The 23122-nt window shown below is 49.1% G+C and overlaps 1 protein-coding gene across 3 annotated transcripts in view; it reads left to right on the top strand.

Moving 5' to 3' along the window:
• GLIS1 (GLIS family zinc finger 1) overlaps window positions 1-23122 on the top strand; it is a gene marked incomplete at its 3' end in the record, with an annotated part of 225919 nt that overhangs the window by 75639 nt on the left and 127158 nt on the right. The window lies entirely within an intron of this gene.

Below are 23122 nucleotides of genomic sequence, written 5' to 3'. Positions count from 1 at the left end.
GAGGGTCCAGGACAGATTGGCCGTGTGCTGACGCATGGATGAGGGTGACTGGGAGGCTGGGCTCAGCTGGGCTCTTCTGTCTCTCTGTGCAGTCTCCATGGGGTGCCTCCAACAGGGTAGTCAGGCTTCTTATGTGGCGGCTCAGGGCTCCAGGAGACCAAGAGGGAAGCCACTAGTCCTTAGAAAGGCAGGCTCAGGAAAAGGCTCACTTCCACCATGCTCCATTGGTCAAGGCAGTCACAGGCCAGCCCACATTCAGAGAGGGGACACAGCCCAACTCTTAGTGGGAGGACTCTCAAAGAATTTCGGCCATCTTTAATCCACATGCAACCCCTCTCCTCCATCGCCATCAGAGAGATTTGAGTCCCTCTGAGGACTGGGAGGTGAAATCTTCCAGATGCTGGGTGTCAGGCACTTGGTAAAGAAGCTTAACTCTGGGGCTTCCCTGGTGGAGCGGTGGTTGAGAGCCCGCCTGCCGATGCAGGGGACACGGGTTCGTGCCCCGGTCCGGGAAGATCCCACATGCCGTGGAGCGGCTGGGCCCGTGAGCCATGGCCGCTGGGCCTGCGCGTCCGGAGCCTGTGCTCTGCAACGGGAGAGGCCACAACAGTGAGAGGCCCAAGTACAGCAAAAAAAAAAAAAAAAAAAAAGAAGCTTAACTCTGTAGCACAGATTTGAATCTCTGACCTGTTAGCACACACCTCAACTCCTGAACCATTCCACACACTTGAACCTGGAGCTTATTAGCATATATCGAGATCATTAGGAGTTTAAAGCACACCTGTTTCCTTCAGTGCCCGAGCAACACACCACTGGTGCTCCAGCCTCAGCACACACCATGAGGCCCCCCAGTGCTTGAGCCCAGGGCTGGCAAACAGGTTTCCATTCTTAGCTCAGCTTCAGTCATTTGCTAGTGCTGCCTGGAGAACTGTGTTGAGCAGGATTCTGAACTTAGCAGGAAAGAGATGGTGTGAATTAGTGACGTCTGCTTTGTGCAAGACAAGGGGAGAAGCAGTATCACTGTTCCTCAGCTCTGATTCTGTTGGCCTCTTTCCCCTTAGCACCTCCAGGAGCACTGCCATTGTAAGGATCCCTCTAGTCTAGCCAAGGATACCCAGAGGGTCAGCAGATTTGCAAATGCCTGTCCCTTTGAAAGCCTGTCAGCACCCCTCTGCCCCCAACCCATCACCACAAGCTGGACCTCCAACCCGATGGCACGTGCCTGGGTTTCGGATGCACCAGCGCACCTAGACCCTCCCCTGCCAGCTGGTACCTGAGCAGGGCAGACGCTCAGCTTGACGGTTGCTAACACCAGCCTTTATCAGCCTCACACCACATTCCTTAACTTCACCATCTCCCTCTAGCCCCCTCCGACCCCTTTCTCAACCACGGAAGGTTTAATTGTTGCAAATGGAATCCGTGTTCTACAGAAGTCCAATAAATCTGCAGTCTGTCTTCCTGGTAATCAATCACAGATTGCAAATCGCACGAGGAGAAGTCTATAAGATATGTTCTTCATGTCTAGTATGTTGGGTTATTTTCATGTCTTGTGGTTTGAATTTGGCCACTGTCATTTTAGAGGAATTTCCTGCCATCTGCGTTCAATTGAATTTTCTCACAGATTTGTGCTTGCTTGTAAATACTAGGGGCTGGCAGAAAGGGGAGCTTTGTTCTTGGTGACATTTCAGAAATCCGTTAATGCAGGCTTGCCAGCTGATCTGCAGCTCGGCCGGGAGGGAGGCGTGAGATGAAGGGAAGGTGCAGATTCCCTAATGGCAGCGATGCGTCTCTGGCTCAGGCCAGGAGACTGGGTGGAGTGGGGCGGGACGGCCAGGTTAGGGTCTCTGTCCCCTGCAGCCTTTCCTGCCTACAGCCAGCCTCCATTTTCCTCTGTGCTTCTGCTAATTATGAGGGGTGTGTGCATTTGCCCAGCTAATCCTTCCTCTTCTGCTGGGGGGCTGGGCGACATTCAAGCTAAGAGCCAACCCTTGCCCCCCAAGGAGCCAGAATTCGGGCAGTATATTCTGGCTGCACCTCTGTGATGGGGAGAGGCCACTACTAGCCAGGGCACTAGGCATCCGGCTGCCCCAGCGTGGCCCCAGCTCTGCTCTAACTTGCTCTGCGACCTTAGACCAATCACCTTACCCCTCAGAGCCTCAGTCCCTCCCATTGTAGGTGGAATGTCAGTGCCCGCCTCAGTGGTTGGTGCAGGGATTAAGTGATGTGCGGCTCACGGTTGGGCCTCAACAACGGTGAGTCTTAATTCCAGCAACAGTTTGTTGCCCACTTGCTGTGTGCCAGGCCCTCTGCAAGGCATTGGCGTTAAAAGGATGACTAGACGCATGGTCCTGGTCCTTGGGGACCTCATGGTGCGGCCCAGTGATCACTAAGGTGGGACACCAAGGCCATCTATGGGGTGGGGAAGAAATATTAGAGAGTGATTTATGTTTATGACATAGCTCGTTTCTGGTATAGTGATGTTGATGATCACGTGTCAGGCACTGTCCTGAGCACTGCTTGTGTTTTGAACTCATGTGGTCTTCACAACGACCATATGAGGTGGGTCTCTTATGGGTGGGGAAACTGAGGCACAGAGAGGTTACCTGGGCCACGTGCCCAAGGCTGCACACCTATGTGGTAGAGTGTTTTTGATAATACATATAAGAATAGTAGTTTATGTCTATGATTTAGAAATGAATACATTTTCTCCTGATAGGGATATGAGATAAAAAAAAAGTCTGATGCCTGCTGGCCTAGAGCAGTGATTGTCATACTTCTGTGTGGGAAACATCTAAGGAGCAGGCTCAAATGCAGATTCCTGCCCCACTGCAGTGGGTAGAGGAGGCTTTTGAGCAGGGCGCAGGTGAGGAAGGAAGGAAGCTCCTGGGTGACTGCTCTGGAGGTGCAGGTTAGCCATTTCCCCTCAGTGTCCTCATCTGAAAAATGAGGACAGGTCCCCCTGCCCACCAGCCTGTGGGATGTGTGGGCGTCAGACAGACTGTGCACTATACGCCCTTCACCTGCTCAAGGACGCGGCCCCAGCAGGCCCCCTGCTCCTGCCATGTCAGCTCTTCCTTTCTGCTGAGTCATTCCCAACCCCACGTAAGCAAGCTGTTTTTTCTACCATATTACAAACAAAACAAACCTCTGGACCCACTTCTCTCTTCAGATACCACCTCGATTCTTTCCTTCAGAGCAAAGCTCTTTGAAAGAGTCGGCTGTTCTCTTTGTCCCATTTCTCTTCTCTTCTCTCTGGGTCTGTGCTAGGCTTTCACATGCACAGCTGTACTGCTGCTGCTCCTGTCGAGGTCCCTGTGGCCTCCGTGTTGCCCAGGCCACCATCACCTCTCAGTCCTTCTGCCCATCAGCAGTGTTTGCCTGTGCTCACTCCCCTCCTCACCGACCCCGCGCTCTCCTGATCTCCCCACCTCTCTGCTGCTTCTGGCCCCCTTCCCTGGGTCCTCCTCATCTCACTGACCTTTCTCCCTCTCTCAGTGACCTCATCCAGGCTGTGGCTCTGAAGAATATCCATCTGTTGATGACTCCCCGTTGTATATGCCCAGCCCAGACCTTCCCCTGGAGCTCAGCCGTGACATCTGGCCGCCGTCCCTGCATCTCCATGTGGTTGCCAGTGGTTGATTATGTATGTTGCTTGCTGTCCATCTCTTCCACTAGATTGTCCGTTCCACATGGGCAGGGGTTTTTGTCCATCTTCTTCCCACCCTGTCTAGGTTCAGGACCCAGAACCATGCCTGGCACAGAGGAGTGCTTAGTAAGTATCCGTTGAATGGATGGGTGGAGTGTCAGGACCTTGGAAATTATGAAGTGCTGGCCTGTGTGTGCAGGTGACCAACATTGCTGTTGTGCTGAGGGGTTCTCAGCCCCAAGACGGGTGGGTTTGGTGCTGTCACTCACAGAAGGATCCCCCTGCTTCTGGCCAGGGTGGTGGTACTTTGTCTGGGAGCCCCTTAGTGAAAACTAAGCCCAGTGGTCCCACGGTACCCATTGATTAGGGTCTGGTCCAGGTGGCACCCTCTCCTTTGGGTGCCCCCCTTCCTCCTCACCCGCTGCTGGCAGCCAGGAGGGCTGGGCCAGGGAAGTGCCAGGGGTGGGGTGGAGGTGTGATGCACGGGTAGGGTGGGGCATGGCAGGGACGCTGGCCTCCCCCTGCTTTGAGCTGGATCACAGCTGGGCTTCAGGTCATGCCCCCTTTCAACAGGGATGTCTGCCTTGCCCTTATCCTCTCTCACTGCTTACAAGCAGTGTATCCCTGGATAAAGCATCTGCAGACACACCTGTGCCAGCTGGAAGCTAGGCTTTCACAGGGGGACTGGGAAGACAGATGGGCGATGGGTTGGAGGGAAGGAGAGAAGAAAAGAGAAGACAGAGAGAGGCTGAAAAGAGAGGCAGACATCAAGAAAGATGGATAAATATACCCACCTACTGAGTAAAACAGAATGAGACAGAAAGTCAGAGAGTGAAGGAACCGAGAGATGTCCAGGAAGAGACAAATAGGGACAGCGTGGGAGGCAGACACGTGGGCTGGGTCTTTGGGCTGTGATGCACGCTGTTTACAGGCCTTACCACGGGGTCACCAGAAGAATGTGGGTCTGGTGTGGGTTTCTGAGGACAGGGCATAGCAGACTGCCTCCATGGGAGCAGAGGGGACCGAAAACTAGAGGTTTGAGTCTTGCCCACTCCTTCGTTCATTCCTTCGTCCCCAGCCATATGTCCATCCCTCCGTCTATTTATCAGTCCACCATTTACTGAGTCCCATTCGAGCCAGGCACTGTGTCCACTGCCGCCCTTTCTTTCCCTCCACCTTTTCCAGGCTTGGCGATGCTCAGGACCCCCACTGGCCTCTAGGCTAGCCTCCAGCCTGGGCTCATCCCCCAGGCCACAAAGCCTTGCTCACAGTAGGCGCGCAGTAGAAGTCGGTTGCGAGATAGAGACAGAGAGAGCTGGAGAGAGATGGGAGCCTCCTGTGTGCCCAGCACGCCTCATTCCCTTCTTCTAGGTCACTTGGTCCTCTCGGCAGCCCTGGCAGGCAGAACGGCTGCTTCATCCCCACTTACGGATGAGGAAGTGGAGGCTCAGCCCCCTCCTCCTTTTTGGTGTCTCCTAGGACTGGCCCCAGAGTCCAGGTTCTTCTGTGACGCCTCAGTTTTAAGAGCCCTGGGAGGCTTGTATCGCATGGGGATAAATGCTTCCACCCAGGATGCCCTCCATCCTGAACCACAGGAAACATAGGGAAGATGTCGTTGGGGGCTTACTTGTTTATCAAGAACCATCACTGAGTTGCTGTCTTTTCCTGGCCTGGCTGGGCACCGAGGACTCAGGGATGAGTCAGACACTATCTTCGCCCTCAGGGGGCTGATGGCCACAGGGCCTGAGGGACATGGACATATAAACCATCCATGTCAGTGTGGCCTGGGGTTCCTGGAGGGTCCTTGGTTGTGTCTTCCTGGCCTGGCTTCCTCAACTGTCCTGCCACCCCCATTCCTGGTCAGCACTGGTCTGAGTGTCCAGCAGCTGAGGACACCCCTTCAGGAATGGCACACGTGGGACTCACCCGTGAGCCTCAGATCCCAGCCTCCTCTGCCCCTGAGCTCCCATGGCATGCCATGCCTCCCGCTCCAGCGAGCTGGCTCTCCACCGATGCAGTGACCGATTCTTGTCTCTGCATCCTCAGCACAGAGTTGGCTCAGAAGGCAAGAAAGGGCCCAACATCAGATGACACCCTGCTGCATGCCGAGTGTGTGCTGAATTCTGTATTGACAAGGACACATCAAGTTCATAGAACAGCCCCATTTTACAGATGAAGACATTGAGACCGTGGAGCTAGGACGTGGCATAGCTGAGATTTAATCCATCTGTCTGACTTCTGGTCCTGCAGTCTTTCCCCTTGACCAGCTGCCCCACCGCGGGTGCACTGTCAACGCTTGCTGACCGCATGTCCCTGGAGAGGCCTTGGGGACTTGTGTTTGTCTCATCCACTCCTCGCTACTCTGGTGGAGCCCAGGACCTCATGTGCCTCGCTCATTCACAGATGGTTGAACATAGAGAACAGCACCCCATTCACCAGTCCATGGCACCCACGAGGCCGCTGCCCTGCCCAAACCACCTGAAGGCAGCTTCATGGGGACTTGGGTCTCGGTTCTGAGTGGATCTGCATGCTCCTCTGGGTTACATGTTTCAGAACAACAACAGCAAGGCTGGGAAAATGTTCTTGGAAATTACGTGGTTAATTTCGTGTTTTTGTTTAGGCAGGGCTGGGAGTGGGAGCCCATAATTATTAGTATAAGTTTGGAAAAAATACTGAGGCATTCACGGCCAACTACTTAATAGTTTTCACTGAATTAATTTTAAAATGAGAACCTTGTTTCCCTTATTTAATAGTGGAAAACGACTTCCACATTCTGCCCAGTAACAGCCTGGGTTACGGGCTCTCCACAAACAATATGCACATTAAAGGCATCACTCTGCCCATATGTGGAATGAATAATTTTGTGCAAACTATTTATTATAAGCACACGATGCACTTAAACTTTTTTTTTTTGATTTTCATTTTTTACTGTCATGGTGACAGATCTAGCCCAGGACTGGAACGTTAAAAAAGACTCTGACTCTTTCAGGCTGTGAAAAAATGGACTAACATTTGAGAAACACCATAGGGTTGAAAGGAAATTGTTAACTCACTTGGCCCAATGTCCAGGGCTCCCTGGGCCGGTGTGTGATGCTGGAGAGAGGGTGGTGAGGGGGTTTGAATAGAGGCTGCACGAATTAGGCCGGTGCTAGCTGAAATGAAACATAAGCATAGGGAGAGGATGCTGGTGGATGGATGGGCTGAGACACTCATTGAGGGTCATATCCTGCTTCACCTGTGGGTTTGTCCATCTGTCTTTCTTTTTTCCAGTTTTATTGAGATACTATTGACATATAACCCTGTGTAAGTTTGTGTGTAACATGATGATTTGATATATGTATATATTGCAAAATGATTACCACAGTAAGCTTAATTAAAATCATCACCTCACATAGTTACAGACTTATTTTTCCTGTGATGAGAATTTTTAAGGTCTGCTCTCTTAGCGACTTTCATATATGCAATGCGGTATTGTTAACTGTAGTCACCATGCTGTACGTTACATGCCTGGGACTTATCTTAAGAGAACATCCATCTCTTCATGCAGAAATTATTTATTGGAGATCTGTCTTGTTCTACATGCTGAATACAAATTTAAAAAATAATATTTATTCCAGCTTTAACAGAGCACGACATCACTTACTTGTCTCATGACCCCATGAGGTAGGTGGTGGTGTTCTGATTCCAGTGATTTCCTCCTGGAATGTGGTCCTTTTTAGGTATTTATGTTTTTAATCTTAAATGCATAGAATTGGATTAAAGCCCATTATTAGTTTGTGTCACTGTCTTCTTTGGTCCGTTAATGTGCCCACCTCTCTCTCTTCCCCTCTCCCTCCTCCTCACTGTCCTTTCTCCTCCCCACTCATTCGACCACTAATAAGAAAATACATTTACCTGTGTGCTCTCAGTCACTTTACTGAATTCTGTTCCTGTTATTCCATTTTAATTGTGTTTTCATTGAAGTAAATCTTACCTGTAGAAAAGTGCACAAATCATGTGTGCAGTTTGATGAATATCACAATGCGGACATAACTGTGAGACCAGTACTTACTTAGGTCAAGAAATGGAATATCACCATCACCCCAGAAAGCTTGGCTCCTCCCAGTATCTACTCCCTGCCTCCTCCCCCAGGTGAATACAGGCCTGCTTTCCAACACCACAGCCTGGTTTTCCTTGCTTCTGAACTTTATATAGCTAGGGTCGTATCGTACATTCTCATGTTTAGCTTCTTTCATCCAGCGACATGTTTCTGAAATCTGTTCATGTTGTTGTGTAGCTATGGTTTACTTGTTTTATAGATGTATAGTATTATAGTTTATTGATCTTTTCTTTTATTAAAAAAATTTTTATTGGAATATAGTTGATTTACAGTGTTGGGTTAGTTTCAGGTGTACAGCAAAGTGAATCAGTTATACATATACATTGATCCACTCTTTTTTAGATTCTTTTCCCATACAGGCCATTACAGAGTATTGAGTAGAGTTCCCTGTGCTATACATTAGATCCTTGTTAGTTATTTATTTCATATATAGTAGTGTGTATATGTCAATCCCAATCTTCCAATTTATTCCCCCCTGCTCCTTACCCCCGGTAACCATAAGTTTGTTTTCTACATCTGTAACTCTATTTCTATTTTGTGGATAAGTTCATTTGTACCCTTTTTTTTAGATTCCACATATAAGCGATACCCTATGATGTTTGTCTTTCTCTGTCTGACTTACTTTACTTAGTATGGCAATCTCTAGGTCCATTCGTGTTGCTGCAAATGGCATTATTTTGTCCTTTTTATGGCTGAGTAATATTCCATTGTATATATGTGCCACATCTTCTTTATCCATTCCTCTGTCGATGGACATTTAGGTTGCTTCCATGTCCTGGCTATTATAAATAGTGCTGCAGTGAACATTGGGGTGCATGTCTCTTTTCGAATTACAGTCGATCTTTTTATCTGCTGGCGAACATTTGGGTTGTGTCTGGTTTGTGACTGAGTAACATTACTATGAATACAGGTGTACATGTGTTATGATGCACATACACTTGTGCTTCTATTGGGTGTATACCTAGGAATGGAACTGCTGAGCTATAGGGTTCAGATGTGTTCACTTTTAGTGTGTAATGCCATATGGTTTTCCATAGTGACCACACCATTTTAACTCTCCCGTCAGCAGCGAAACAGAGTTCCCATAGCTCATTATCCTTGCTAACACTTGGTGTTGCCTGTCTTAAGTTGCAGCCATTCTGATGGGTGTGTGGTGGTATCTTACTGTGGTTTTGATTTGCATTTTCCTGATGACAGATTATACACTCAGCACTATTTCATATGTTTTTTGACCATTGAATGTTCTCTTTTGTGAAGTGTCTATCCAAGTCCTTAAAATTTTTTTTCAGGGGCAATAATTTACCTTTTTCTATGTAGAAGATCTTCATTCTAGATCTAAGCCCTCTGTTAGTCAAGTGGGCTACAAATATCTTTTCCCACTCTGGCTTGTCCTTTTCCTCTCTTCATGGTGCCTTTTGAAGAGTAGAAGCTCTTAATTTTAAAAGAGTCTGCTTTATCGGTTGTTATTTTTATGGTTAGTGCTTGAGTCCTAGTTAAGAAATCGTTGCCTACCTCAAATTGTGAAAATAGTCCTTTGTATTTTCTTCTTGAACCTTGGCTGTTTTACACCTCATATTTAGATCTATAATCTATCTGGATTTTATTTTTGTGTACGGTGTGTGGTAGGGGTCAAGTTTCATTTTTTTAAAAATATGGAGTATAATTGGAGTATAATTGCTTCACAATTATATAATTATTGGAGTACAATTGCTTCACAATACCATGTTAGTTTCTGTTGCACAACAAAAAATCAGCCATATGCACACACATGTCCCCATATCCCCTCCCTCTTGAGCCTCCCTCCCGTCCTCCCTATCCCACCCCTCCAGGTCATCACAGAGCACTGAGCCGATCTCCCTGTGCTATGCTGCTGCTTCCCAACAGCCAACTATTTTACATTCGGTAGTGTATATATGTCAATGCTACTCTCACTTTGCCCCAGCTTCACCCTCCCACCCTGTGTCATCAAATCCATTCTCTATGTCTACCTCTTTATTCCTGCCCTGCAACTAGGTTCATCAGTACCAACTTTTTTTTTTTTTTAAGATTCCATATATGAAATATATGGTATTAGCATATGGTATTTGTTTTTCTCTTTCTGACTTACTTCACTCTGTATAACAGACTCTAAGTCCATCCACCTCACTACAAATAACTCAATTTCATTTCTTTTTATGGTTGAGTAATATTCCATTGTATATATATGCCACATCTTCTTTATCCATTCCTCTGTTGGTGGACATTTAGGTTGGTTCTAGGTCCTGGCTATCGTAAATAGTGCTGCAATGAACATTGTGGTGCATGTCTCTTTTTGAATTATGGCTTTCTCAGCGTATATGCCCAGTAGTGGGATTGCTGGGTCATATGGTAATTCTATTTTTAGTTTTTTAAGGGACCTCCATACTGTTTTCCATAGTGGTTGTATCAATTACATTCCCACCAACAGTGTAGGAGGGTTCCCTTTTCACCACACCCTTTCCAGCATTTATTGTTTCTAGCTTTTTTGATGATGGCCATTCTGACCTGTGTTAGGTGATGCCTCATTGTAGTTTTGATTTGCATTTCTCTAATAATTAGTGATGTTGAGCATCTTTTCATGTGCCTCCTGGCCATCTGTATGTCTTCCTTGGTGAAATGTCTATTTAGGTCTTCCGCCCATTTTTTAACTGGATTGTTTGTTTTTTTGATTTTTTTAAAAAAATTTATTTATTTTATTTGTTTTTGTCTGTGTTGTGTCTTCATTGCTGCGTGCAGGCTTTCTCTAGTTGCGGTGCGTGGGGACTACTCTTTGTTGCGGTGCATGGACTTCTCATTGCGGTGGCTTCTCCTGTGGCGGAGCACGGGCTCTAGGCACGTGGGCTCAGTAGTTGTGGCTTACAGGCTCTAGAATGCAGGCTCAGTAGTTGTGGCGCACAGGGTTAGCTGCTCCGCAGCATGTGGTATCTTCCCGGACCAGGGCTTGAACCCGTGTCCCCTGCATTGTCAGGTGGATTCTTAACCACTGCACCACCAGGGAAGCCCCTGTTTTTTTGATATTGAGCTGCGTGAGCTGTTTGTATATTTTGGAGATTAATCCTTTGTTGTTTCATTTGCAAATATTTTCTCCCATTCTGAGGGTTGTCTTTATGTCTTGTTTATGGTTTCCTTTGCTGTGCAAAAGGTTTTAAGTTTAATTAAGTCTCATTTGTTTATTTTTGTTTCTATTTCTGTTACTCTAGGAGGTGGGTCAAAAAAGATCTTGCTTGGTTTATGTCAAAGAGTGTTTTTCCTGTGTTTTCCTCTAAGAGTTTTATAGTGTCTGGTCTTACATTTAAGTCTTTAATCCTTTTGGAGTTTATTTTTGTGTATGGTGTTAGGTAGTGTTGTAATTTCATTCTTTCACAGGTAGCTGTCCAGTTTTCCCAGCACCATTTATTGAAGAGGCTGTCTTTTCTCCATTGTACGTTTTTGCCTCCTTTGTCATATAAATTAGGTGCCCATATGTGCATGGGTTTATCTCTGGGCATTCTATCCTTGATCTATACCATTGATCTATATTTCTGTTTTTGTGCCAGTACCATACTGTCTTGATTACTGTAGCTTTGTGGTATAGTTTGAAGTTGAGGAGCCTGATTCCTCCAACTCCGTTTTTCTTTCTCAAGATTGCTTTGGCTACTTGGGGTCTTTTGTGTTTCCATATGAATTGTAAGATTTTTTGTTCTAATTCTGTGAAGAACACCATTGGTAGTTTGATAGGGATTGCATTGAATCTGTAGATTGCTTTGAAGTTTCATTTTTTTAAGTATAGAAATTGAGGGAGCCAGCAGGTTTTATCAAATACCATGTCCTTTCTCCACTCTCCCTTACATCAATTCAGCGAGTGGGTCTATTTCTGCATTCTCTGTTCTGTTCCATTGGTCTGTTTCTCTTTTTGCCAATTTCACAGTCTTAGTTAGTGCAGTTTTCCAATGAGGCTTGATATCTAATAGTGGATGCCACTTCATTTTTCTTCACGATTACCCTGGCTGTTCTTGGATGTTTGGATTTTAATATAAATTTTAGAAATAGCTTGGTGATTTCCACACATGAAAAGACCCTGTTGGGATTTTGATTTAGATTGCATTGACTCTCTAGATAAATTTGAGAAGATAAATGTAGAATTTGCAAATTCATGTTTGGGATCTTTTGGTGCATGAATATGATATATCCCTCTTAAGTCTTAATTTCTCTCAATAACGCTTTGTAATTTTCTATGTGGCGGTCTTGCACGTATTACGTTAGATTTATCCATAGCTGTTTGATGTTTTTTGATGTTATTGTAAGTGCTATCTAAAAAATTTCTTTTTCTGTTTATTGCAGATTGACACCCAATTGATTTTTGAGGATTCAACCTATGTGTACTGACCTTGTCAAGTTCACTTATTAATGTTGATCATTTGTTTCTAGATTCTTTTTGTCATCTGTGAATGCTAACAATTTTCTTTCTTTCTTTTTAATTCTTACATATTTTGTTTCTTTTATCCCTACCTAATATAATTTTATGTTTGTCATTCTATTTCCTTAAGATAGTTTTATCCAAAAAATAATTTTCATCACATACATATGTGTACCTAAACAACATATTGTTTAGTTTAGTTGAATTTAAACTTTATATTCTGGGACACATTTTTTTAAATCCAGTGTTATGTTACTGGTCACGGCAGGTGCCTCTAGTTCATTCGTTTTCACTGCTGTGTAATGTTTCATTGTATGAATATACCATTGTTATTATCCACTCCAGTTGATGAGTATTTGGATTGTTTCCAGTATTTAGGCTGTTTTCCAGTCTTGACTTGAGTTTCCTTGTAGTCCCAGCTTCCTAACTCACGAAGAAGGCCTTATGTCATCCGACTCCTATCTCCTGTTTTAGCCTCCTCTTACAGGTGTCCATCCAGACTGAAGCATTCACCTCCGGGCCTTTGCACCTGCTGTTCCATGCATGAAATACTCCTCTTCACCTCGCTCTCCCTCCCATCCCCCTTGTTCACTGCTGCATTCCTCAGGACCAAGAACAGGGTCAGGCATGGGCTGGCAGGTCAATAAGACTTGGACTGAATAAAAACTGGAAGGATTAAATAGTCTCGGGTTCAAATCCCAGTTCTGCCATCTCCTAAATTCTGTGATTATGGGAAAATTAGTTAGCTTCTCTGAGCTTCAGTCTTTCCTCTTGAGTAGAACAGAGATGATGATACTTAGTTTGTATGCTTACCATGAGATAACTTTATGAAGCCACTTACCATGGGATGGCACGGCCCTTCCTTCTGCTCTGGCCTCTGTCTCCAGGCTTATGGTTAACAGGGGGTCTTGCTGTTGGACAGGGGGTCCTCACCATCGCTTGTTGCCGTGGCCTACCATCCTGCTCACTGAGGTTGGACGAGGGAGCAGGCAGGAGGAATCACTCACTCATTCAGCAAACATTTCCTGGGCTTCTGCTGTGTGTTAGCAACTGTCCTAGATGCTGCGGCTTGATCAGTGAGTAACATAGACAAAAGTCTCTAACTTCCAGGAGCCTATTTTCTAGTGGGTGGAGACAGTTAGTAGGAAAGGAAAATAGAGAGTATGTCATTTGGTAACAAGTGCAACAGAGAAAAAAATGAGCAGGGAAGAGAGATGGAAGTGCTGGAGGGGGTATTTGGTATACCTGAGGAAAGGCCTCAGGGTCCATGTGATGTTTGAGCAAAGGTCCGAATTGTGGGAATAAGCCATGAAGATATCTGGGGAGAGCATTCCAGGAAAAGTACGCAGTAGATGCAAAGGCCCTGAGGCTAGAGCGTGTTTGGCCTGTGTGAGGGCTAGCCGGGAGGCAGGTGTGGCTGGAGCACTTGTTTGCTTGTTTGGTCAGTCATTTCACAGACATTTAATGAGCACCTGTATGTGCCAAGCTTTGTTCTCAGCACTGAGGAGATAATGGTGACCAACTCAGGTCAAGTGATGCCCTCAACAATCTCATATTTTTGTGGAGGAGACGAACAGTAAACTAACAAACAGGCGAGACAGTCTGCTCTCAACACAGCAGCCCGAGAGATCCTTTTATTCTATGAGTCAAATCTGTCTTTCCTCTGTCATTGATCCTTGCTATTGTGAGATGACTCCCCGTTTCACTCAGAGCAGGAGCCCGAGTCCATGGTGGCCTGCAGTACGATTCTGGAGCGCTCCGACCACAGCATCATTTACTTCTCTCCTTCTTACTTCCTCTACTCCAGCCAGGCACACTGGAGTGTGCCCTCGCACTGTCTGTTCCCTTGGTGGGGCATGTCCTTCCCCCAGATATCTGCGGGACCAACTCCTCCTCTTCTCTGTGGTGCCCACCTCAGCACCCTATTTTAAAATGCCCCCCTCGACCCACCCTGTCATGCCTAATCTCATTACTCTACTCAATTACTTTTCAAATAACTTTTCACATTCTAACAGCCTATACAGTTAACTTATTTATCCTGTTTATGATGTATTATTTGTCTCCCCTTCTGGTATGTAAGCTCCAGGAGGGAAAGGGTTTTTGTTTGTTTGGTTCATTTCCCAAACATCTACTACAGCTTCTATGTACGTAATAGGTACTTAGTAGGTATTTGTTGAATGAGGAAAAAATTGATGTTGTGCCTGGTAGTATGATATATGGTGATTTTAGAAAAGGCAGGGTGAGAGCCTGGGGACTGATAGGGTGGAGGTGCTATTTTAGCTGGGTGGGGATGGACTCTCTGGGGCGGTGGCACCTGAGCACAGGCCTCAGTAGAGTGAGGGAGGGGCCCAGCGCTCTGCAGGGAACAGACAGCCTGACCGCAGTGGGAGGTAGCGACTGGGGAGGGACAGAAAGAAACAGAGGCAGGTCTGCTGACCCTAAGTGGTGTCTTGTAGGCGTATCTTCCAGTATATTTGAGTCGACCTTAATATGGATCCTTGCCCCTTCCTCCACTTTGCCTCTTTTTTCAAAACACGTTGGCCTGGAACATTCTGTGTCAGGGGAAGAACACGGGGCTTGGCATTGGGAGTCCAGGGCCGGGTCCCCAGCTCAGTGAATTACAGGCAAGTTAAGACCCCGCTCAGGCCTTGTTTCTCTCATCTTTTAACATGGAGATAACATCATGTACCTCCTAGCTTGCTTGAGGGATACACTTGGACAATAGATTTGGAAGGGCCTCGTGTCCACGTGTCAGCATCTGTTGGCTGAGAACGGTGGGAGAAGACCCACGGGAGCAGAATGGGGGGCTCACTGTGTGCAGAGCTCTGGTCTGCACCCTTCTCCAGCACAAACCCCCATAGTGCTCATGGCAGCTCTTGACACAGTTCCTGGTGCCGTCCTGACACCGTTCCCCCATATTAGAGATGGGCAGAGTGAGGCAGAGAGCCTCAGTAGCTTGTCCAAATCACATAGTTAGTGAGATTCGAACCCACGGCTGCTGTTATGCTGCACCCTTGAACATTAGTGGTAGATCTGGCCTAACTTCCTCCTTCCCTAAGGCCATTGTACAGATGGGGAGACTGAGACCCAGACTGAAGAGTAGCCAGTAAAACCACACCCATGGGCATAGCAGAGTCTGTACTAGAACCCGGGTCTCTGGGCCCCATCCATTGCACCTGGTTCAGGTGACTCAACCTACAGGGTTACCGGGAGGGCAGGAGCATCTGGGAGCCCCTTCTCCTCCTGAGTCATAATGGGCCATTTCCTGTTGCTCTGAAGGGTTGTTCCAAGGGCTTGCTGGGGCAAAGGTAAAACTTTACAGAGCTTCTGGAAAGAAGAAACCTGAGTGTAAATCAGGTTTATGGCCTGGATAATAAAGTGTCTATTCCAACTGATACTTTATTCCTCAGTCCTCTTGATTCCTTCCATATGAAGCCTTCTGCGCTTGGGTCATGGCAGCCCTCAGTGGTTTCATTTGTCAGTTATTAGGAGCCGGGGCTTGTCAGTCTGAGAAGACAGGATTCAGGGGATTCAGACCACAGTCTGTGGGCCTCAGATTGTCCTGCCCCTTGACTGTTTGATAGCGAGTGAATGCACGTCTTCAGCACGCATTCTCTGAGCTCCTGCTGGGTTCCAGGCCTGTGCTGGGCACGGGGGACAGAGAGCTTCTAAGTTAGGATGGGACACAAATGTGCAAACTGACAATTACAGCACAGTAGGCAAGTGTAGGTAGCTGGGGGGGAGGGCGGGGCAGCACCCAAGGCAGCCTGGCAGCAGATCAGGGAGGGCTTCCAGAGGAGATGATGTCTAATCTGAGGCAAGAGAGTGAGCTGGAGTTAGAGCTGCAGGGGGAAGGCAGAGGAACCGGCATATGCAAAGACAAGAGAAAAGATGGAGTTTAGCTCATGTGAGACTGGAGAGACAGGTCTTACAGCAAGGGGAGGGAGTACTTTACTGTATGGAGTGCTCAGAAGGCTTCCAGGAAGAGGTGGCATTTGAGCTGGGTGTTAGAGGATGGAAAGTATCGGCATGCAGATAACCTTCGCAAAGGCCTGGACCTGTGAAGTGACGTGGTGAGTGTGGATAGCAATGAGCAGTTCTAGTTCCAGCGGGGTGTTGCGAAGGTGGGGGTGGAGGTGAAGAAGTCGGCGGGGTCCCATGGTGAAAGGCCTCGTGTGCCATGAAGCAGCTTGAAACTCCCTAGCAGTGTGCTGGGAAGTCGGAGCAGAGGACCCTGGCTCCTCCTGCCTCCGATGTCCAGAACAATCTAAGTTGAGCCACGCTGCTGCTTGCCCCCCATCAAAGCAAGGCGGCTCCCCTGATCCCAGATTGCTGAGCTGCTGATGTTTATAATTACAGCATCCCACCATCAGAATCTTTGTTCATCAGGCTTCATGAGCCTGATTTGTTTGACGGGCACTGGTCCTCGCTTATAATGGGGAACAGAAGCAGGGCGGCACGCTGCCCGGGGATTCATCAGGGTGGGTGTGGCCTGGCCCAAGGGGCTCCGCTGGGCCCCTGAGGTGTCCTGGCCCTGCCCAGGTGGCCCCAGGAGCAGCCTGTGAGGCCCCATGCCTGGCAGTGTCTAAGGGGAGGCTAGACACGTGGTCAAGGAGAGCTTTGGACGCAGCCTAGAGTGGGAGACACAGAAAAGACAGGCTCTGGGGTGGGAGTGCCCTGAGCGTGAGACCTGGGCCAAGCATCTCACTTCTTGGCATCAGTGGCTGATGCTTTCTGGGGCTGGGGAATTCGCTGAGGTGCTATCTGTGGCAGTTCCCAGCACAGAACAAGTGCTCAGTGATCATTCATTCCCCTGCTTTTTTCCAGCACAGGTGAGCAGACTATTCTGTCCCGGGAAGCTGGAGGTGAGGTGAACGTGTGTCAGGAGGGCGTGTTAGGAACATCACCCTCACTGCACCACTGAGGTGGTGCCTGTCCCATCATCATTACTAGCCCCCCCGCCATTGTCCTTATCTATTTAAAGCTCCATAATTCATAAAGTGCCTCTGTGCTCTCAATCTCATTTGATCTGTATGACAACCCCACAGGGCAGAATTTGTCACTCATGTTTTTTTCAGGTGAGGAGCCCAAGGCCCCAGAGAGGGGAATTAAGTTTCCCAAGGTCACACAGTTGGCAAGTGATGGAGTCAGGACTCACCCCCAGGACCTTTCCCAGAGTGCTTGGGCTCCTTTGGCCTTCTCTGCCTTCCTCCTTCCCCAGACACCGCTGGAGCACCTACTGTGGGAGCTGGGATATTCCTGCCTTAGAGGAGCTAATGCATGGGCGTCAACAAGTGGGCAGAGTTGTTTCACACTGTGCCACGCAGGGCATGAGAGAGAGGACACCCAGGAGCACAAGAGAGGGGTCAAGGAGCGTGTCTTGGAGGACGTGCACACTGGAGCAAGCCTCCTAGTAAGAGAGGGACTTCTCTGAGGGGAAGGGCTTTCCTGGCAGAGGAAACAGCATGTACCTAAGCAGGAGGCCAGCTTTTGCTGAAGGACCTTGGCCCTTTTCATTCATGGGAGGAAAACTGACATTTTCAGGACATTCTGGTTTTGCTGCTCATGGATGCCTTTGGGGTAATGGCTCAGGAAGGCAAGTAAGGCTCTTTGTCCTGATGGATGAGGTGGACCAGGGCAAAGGCAGCAGGGTTCATACCAGGTCTGGGTTAAGACTGTGCCAGCTCCACGACGGACCTGTGTCTTTGGGCAAGTCTTCCTGCCCCTCTGGACCCCTCTGTGAGACATGAGGTCGAAGAGTCTCATGCGGGAGGGAGTTATGGTCTGAGCTGCCATCAGGTGAGGCTCCTGGATTTTCCCAGGGCTGGGTGGCTGGGATTCTTGGGCCTTTGGTTTTAGATTTCTCCAAGTACAAAGTGTTTCTGAGCTGCTCCAAAGGGAAACGGTTGGCCAGATGCTCCCAGGTCAGGCAAGGGAACAGGCAGGAGGGTGAACAGGGCTTGAGTTGGGAGGCATTTCTGACTTTGTCGGGAGGAGAAGAATAGAGAACACGACAGTTTCTCTGGTTGAGTGGGGAGGGAGTGCTGGGTGTGTGTGTGATGGAGTGGGCACCTGACCCCGTGAGGATTTTCATTCTCAGAGCCCTGAGGATGTTGGATCGGGCAGTTTGCTTCTTCTCCCTCCAGGAGTTCTGTGCTTGAACCTGCTGTGGCTCCCTATTGCCGCCGATAAGCCGTAAGCACCTTGAGAGGCAGGCAGCGAAACGGCAAAATGACAGGCACTGGGGTCAGACAGACCTGGGTTTGCGTCCTGGCCTGGCCTCTTTACTTGGAAAGCCCTTCACACAGGAACGGGCTCTGAGTGTTCATTTTGAGGGTCCATCTGTTTGTCCAGAGCTCACACAACCACAGCGACCCTCTGGAGCCAGGAGGCCTTGATGCCACTGGTTGTCGAGTCCCAGCTGGGCCGTTGATTGTTCAGAAGAGCTGGGGGCTCTTTCAAAGGAAACTGCAGTCAATTAGTGGAGAGTGGAATTTGAAAGGCCCAAATCCCTTTTTTCCCCCAAACTTCAAATCTGGTTTTCGTCAGTGGCTTTGAAAACAAATACTGAAAGAACCCTTTTTTTGATTATTTTTTTCCGTCTCCCCTTTTCCCTACCCTCCTTTGCATGTTCCTGTTTCCCAGGCTTTTATCTCTTTGCAGAGTCAGCTCTGGCAGCTCAGCCCGCCTGCCTGCCTTGGCCACACTCTGGTGGCCAAGCAGGTGGCCATTGGGGTGGCACAGCCCCCTCCCTCCCAGTGCTGGTGGTTGCTGGGAGAACCCAGTGCGACACTTTTACCTGTGAGTTGCAGCCCCTCCTGAGTCCCTCTGGTGCATCTCCATGTTCCCCGGGCCCAGTCCAGAGAAGGGGTCAGTACGGGTGTCCTAAGGAGCAGTGGGAGGGAGGTGGATGGATAGAATGCCGTCAGGGAGCAGAGAGGACTTCACAGTGGGAGAGGCACAGAGCTGGGTCTTCAGGGAGGTTTTCTGGCCACCCATCACTGCCTCATCCATCTGCTGAGTTACTGACTCATTCATGCCACAAACATCCACTAAACATCCACTGAACATCCACTGACCTGGGCCAGCCCCTGTGCTGGGGACCCCAGGTGAACAGACACAGCATTAGCCCTAAATGAGCCAGAGCCTGCTGGAGGAGAGTATGTAACAGCTGCGTCCACCCAGGGTGAGCAGCCTGAGCTAGAAGAGGCACCAGCCTAACCTGTAGTAGTCAGAAAAGGCTTCCTGGAGGAGGTGGCTGATGAACTGAGTACTGAAGGATGAGTTAGGAGTTTGCCAAGAAAAAGGGTAAGGAAGGACATTCCGGGCAGATAGGTTCAGAGAGCAGAGGCCCAGAATCAGTAAAGAGCCAGACTGCTCTGTGGGAGGTTGTGGGTAGCTGTACCCGGAGAGCAGGTCATGGTGAGAGGTGGGCAGGGGCCAGGCTGAGGCCTGTGCTGTCTGCATCTTGTTGTAATTCTCTCTGCTTGACTGTCCCATTAACTCCTAAGGGCAGGGAGGCTGTGTCAGGTTCACCTCTGAAACCGTGTGTCATCTGGTGTAGTTTAATCTATAGGACAGCCCTGTGAGGTAGGTGTTATCCCCATTTCACAGATGAGGAAACTGAGGCTCAAAGATAATAAGGTCACAGTCCTGCTATGAATCTCAGCTGAGCCTAGACTCTGGGAGCTGCCTCAACATAGGCGGTGTGTGTGTGTGTGTGTGTGTGTGTGTGTGTATGTCTGTTGTATAACGGAACAGGGTAAGGGTAGGGGCAGCAGAGTGGCTGAGGGGCCAGACTGCCTGGGTTTCAAATCCTGCCATTACCTCTTTGATGACTTTGGGTCAGTTACTTAACTTTTCTGCCTGATAACGTTCCTCCTCTGTGTAGTGGGCACAGTGCTGGTGCCCCCCACCTTATCAGGCTGTGGGGAGAAGGGAGGGAGACAGCATGATGCCCACACATAGCGAGTGCTCAGTAAACTCTGTGGTGCTTAGACTCTACATACCCATCCGACAGGCAGGCTCAGATCCAGGCCCCTCAGACAGATGGGCAGAGCACTGGGGATCTCAGAAACCTGCCATCAGATGAAAAGCTGAGATCCAGGGAGGGGCAGGTCGGGATTTTAGCCAGAAGAGGTGTGTGGGGACTGGCCTGTTTTTAAACCAGATGCGTAGCTTTTTTATATTCCTTCTCTTTGGTTACAACAAAAAGTAGTTGTCGACTTGTTCTGGATGCAGACTCAGATACTTTCCCTACTTACTGGACATTCTTCATGAAGGGAGTTGGTGTTTGCCTGGCCTGAAGCCTGGCCGCCCGAGGAACGGGCTGAGTTGTGCTGGGTAGGCACCTCGCTCAACTCCAGCTTCCGGGTGTCACATCCCTGCCTCATGGGATGGGGCCCAGCACAAAGGCACACCACTGTGGTGTATCTTCTTTTCCTTTTCTTCTCCTTGACTGCCTGCCCTGGTGCCCCCTGTACAGGGGCAGGGGCCAGCCAGTCCAGTGGGCTGCAGAGAAAGCCGTGGAACCAGCTGGAGCAGGCGGCTGACCTCCTCCACACGACGACGACATGGTGTATGACAGGATGACAGGGTCTACAGTATGACCTTGTCATAGGGCTAGCCATTCCTTCTCTGAGCACTCAGAATATTGTTAACACTAACAGTGACAGTCTATTGAATATCTAAAATGTGCTGGTCCTGGGTAAGCTATTAACGTATATTATTTTAATTTAAATCTCACCTTTCTATGATTTGTCAAGTGTATTATCCCTATTTACAAAATAAAGACGTAAACTGAGGCTTGGTGAAGTGTCAGACCTGGGGCTCGAATCCGGGACCATCAGGAGCAAAGCTTCAGCTTTTAGCCACAGCTACCCTCTGCTGGTTTCCTCAGGCAGAGCCTGGTAGGGAGCTTGAGGAAAATGGAGTCCTGTGGGGGAGGGCGTCTGCACACTGGGAAGCCCCACAGCAATGCTGGCCATCCTTGCTACTGGCTTCCCCAAGCCTGGGGGTCTATAAATATGCACTGAGTAAACCTGGGTTTGCTGTCAGCCCAGGATAGAGGGCTGGAAAAAAAACCGCACCCTGTCTCCGAGGTAAGACAGGAAAGAAAATATTATCGTCACCCTCTGGTGGATCCAGGCCCGGCCCCGTCAAATTGTGAATCACCTGAGAGAGTCTGGTTTCATGGCAACCGTAGGAAAGAGCCAAGGTTCCAAGCAAAACAACGTGTGTGCATCTGCTTGGAATTTATTGATTGATTTATAGCGCGGCTCCTGCCAGCCCTGAGGAGATGGACAGGCCTTCTCAGAGTTGCCACCCTGTGGGCCAAGGGGAGAGGGAAGGAGAGAAGCCCACCGGGATCAAGGAAAATGCCTCCGAATGTGGTGAGAAAGCCCAACTGTGGGCTGGAGAGGCTTCCCCAGAAGCCTGGCCGGATGGCCGCAGACCTGGTGCAGATAGGAGAGGCAGCGGGGGCCTGGCAGAGCCCACAGACCACATCCTCCCTTAGCCTCCCCTGGGGTCGTGCTGGAGAGTGTGGCCATTGTCAGGTAGCTACTCTGCGTCACCTGGTGTAGTTCAATCTCTAGAACAACCCTATGGGGGGGTATTATCCCCATTTTACAGATGAGAAAACTGAGGCTTAGAGAGACTAAGGACTTGCTTTAAGTCACATAGTTCCCAGTGGCAGATCCTGGTTTCAGTCCTTTGTTATTCAGGCTTGTGCTGTCAGTGTGAAGCTGAAAGACCCTGGACGCCACAGGTCCAGCTCACTCCCCGTGACCCCAGTTTGTGGATGAGGAAGTCCAGGCACCAAGGTGGGATGTGACTTGCCTGAGCTCTTCTGGTGAGTCAAGGCAGCCCCTAACCACAGCAGCCTCCTTCCCATTGCTGCCTCTGTTTTCTAGCTGCCTGGACCGGCCCTGCCTCTTCCAGTGGCCTTCCTGACCGGTTCCTCCACAGTCACTTCTGGTTTTATGTCCATTGGCTCCTTCTGCCTTTTGGCTTCTGGGTGTGTGAAATTTTAGGGGTGGAAAGGAACTTATTGACTGCCGTCTGGCCTGAGGCTGCGGTGAGAGGAGCTGGCTAGGGCCACACGATGGTGGCAGTTGGGACGTGGACACGGGACTCTCTGCTCCCAGGCTCTGTGCTGCTTCAGTGGCCCACTGGGGTTGGAAGGCAGCCAGGCTGGGGAAAGAGGGAGGACAGACCAGGTTCAGGACTGCCATGGCCACTTATAGACTCTGTGACTCTGCAGTGGCCCCTGGTTAACTCTGTGCGGGTCTTGGCCTTACGTGTCTGCTGAGGGAGGGACCTGGACTCCTGACCAGCTGGGCCTTTGCTGACGTGGAGGAAACCTGTCCTTTTAGGCCAATATCTGTTTCGCTCAGTCTTTCCTTCCTGCAGCCAATGCCCAGTATAGTTGCTATGATGGTGAACAAGCCGGCAGGCATGCTTTCCTTTGGATCTTTGGTGTCCATCACCAAGCAGGCCTGTAGTTGTTATCTGTCAAAACGAAAAGAAACACAGAAACCCCCCTTTCCTCAGAGATGCTCTCCCTGGTTCCCCTGCCACGTACACTGCCATGTACACATGCCATGTACAAGGGGTCGGGCACCCCCTCGGACATAGCATGGCAGTTACCACCACGGTTACGGATCCTTCTTCACACCCAACCAGAGTGCACTCTCGAAGCCTAAACTGGATGCTGGCTCTCTCCTGCCCTCAGGACAGCATCTAAGTTCTGGGGTCTGGCCCACAGGGGCCAGCTTCTCTCACACATGTCCAGTCAGCGTCCTGGCATTGGATCCTCCAGCCAGGCCCCCTGAAGCACGAGGTTTGTTCATGCCCATGTCCTCTGCTCACACGTGTCCTGTTTTAGGAACTTTCTTCTCTTTCCTGTCTGCTTGGCACATGTCTGTCCGTGCCTGCTTGAGTGCTCAGCAATCTTGGTGGT

Source organism: Stenella coeruleoalba (assembly GCF_951394435.1).
Source record: "Stenella coeruleoalba genome assembly, chromosome: 1".
Taxonomy (NCBI): domain Eukaryota; kingdom Metazoa; phylum Chordata; class Mammalia; order Artiodactyla; family Delphinidae; genus Stenella; species Stenella coeruleoalba.
Note: the sequence above shows the minus strand (reverse complement) of the source record. Positions and strands in the feature narration are given on the sequence as shown.